At 48.2% G+C, this 1,707-nt stretch overlaps 1 pseudogene; it reads right to left on the reverse strand.

Annotated features, from left to right (window-relative positions):
- Positions 1–283: 283 nt before the first annotated feature.
- On the reverse strand, positions 284–1,488 carry LOC117703572 (tubulin alpha-1B chain pseudogene; annotated as a pseudogene).
- Between the last annotated feature and the right edge of the window lie 219 nt (positions 1,489–1,707).

Here is a 1,707-nt window from a genome sequence, read left to right on the forward strand (position 1 = left end):
ATAGAAATAATCTTATGGTTGGGGAATACATGTATTAAAGGGTCACAGTGTTAGGAAGGTTGAGAACTACTGACCTAGTGGATGGAAGTGACAGAGAAGGGGCTCTTTTTTTTTTTTTTTTTTTTTTTTTCGTAAAGCTTTTACTTTGAGACATCATGGAAAACTGAGAGGTACACACATGAAGAAGACATAATCACAGAATGGAAACAGCACAGAAGCATCAGTGCCTGCAGCTAATGCCAGAGCTGGAGTTTGACATACTACAGGGGCTGGAGGAACGGACTTAGTATTCCTCCCCTTCTTCCTCACCACCAGGTACCACAGTGGGAGGCTGGTAATTAATGCCAACCTTGAAGCCAGTAGGACACCAGTACACAAACTGGATGCTGCGCTTGGTCTTGATGATGGCAATGGCAGCATTGACATCTTTGGGGACCACATCACCACGGTACAGGAGGCAGCAAGCCATGTATTTACCATGGCAAGGGTCACATTTCACCATCTGGTTGGCTGGCTCAAAGCAGGCATTGGTGATCTCTGCTACAGAAAGCTGCTCATGGTAGGCTTTCTCAGCAGAGATGACAGGGGCATAGGTGGCCAGAGGGAAGTGGATACGAGGATATCGTACCAGGTTGGTCTGGAATTCTGTCAGATCTACATGCAGGTCCCCATCAAATCTGAGGGAAGCAATGATGAAAGACACAATCTGGCTAATAAGGCAGTTAAGGTTAGTGTACGTTGGGCGCTCAATGTCGAGGTTTCTATGACAGATGTCATAGATGGCCTCATTGTCTACCATGAAGGCACAATCAGAGTGTTCCAGGGTGGCGTGGGTGGTGAGGATGGAATTGTAGGGCTCAACCACAGCAGTGGAAACCTGCAGGGCTGGGTAGATGGAGAATTCCAGCTTGGACTTCTTTCTGTAATCAACAGAGAGCCACCCCATCAGCAGGGAGGTGAACCCAGAGCCAGTTCCCCCACCAAAGCTGTGGAAAACCAAGAAGCCCTGGAGACCTGTGCACTGGTCAGCCAGTTTGCGAATCCTGTCCAAGACAAGGCCGATGATCTCCTTGCCAATGGTGTAGTGGCCACGGGCGTAGTTACTGGCAGCATCTTCCTTGTCTGTGATGAGCTGCTCAGGGTGGAAGAGCTGGAGGTAGGTGCCAATTCGAACTTCATCGATAACTGTGGGTTCCAGGTCTACAAACAGTGCCGGGAGCACATATTTGCCAGCTCCTGTCTCATTGAAGAAGGTGTTGAAGGACTCATCACCTCCCCCAATGGTCTTGTCACTTGGCATCTAGCTAGATGCCATGTTCCAGGCAGTAGAGCTCCCAGCAGGCATTGCCGATCTGGACACCAGCCTGGCCAACATGGATGGAGATGCACTCACGCATGATAGCTATAGGTTAGAAGGCGAGGCTGATAGAAGCAGACACCGGGTCCTGGTTACCGTTCCCGACAACTAAGAGTCGAGGTAAGTAACGCAATGAGCGAGAAGGGGCTCTTTATCAGAGGAGGCATGCTGGGAGAACTTCCCGTCAGAGTATCCCACTCAGATTTTTTTTTTTTTTTTGAAGCAAGCTCAGGTCCAAACTTCTGAAATAGGCTCTGAAGTACCAACGGAGCATATTTTAAAGATTTGTTCATGTCTCTTGTGAAACTAAATTTCCCCCTGAATTCCATTTTTCTGTAGATTTTTTTTTT

Source organism: Arvicanthis niloticus, chromosome 2, assembly GCF_011762505.2.
Source record: "Arvicanthis niloticus isolate mArvNil1 chromosome 2, mArvNil1.pat.X, whole genome shotgun sequence".
Taxonomy (NCBI): Eukaryota; Metazoa; Chordata; class Mammalia; order Rodentia; family Muridae; genus Arvicanthis; species Arvicanthis niloticus.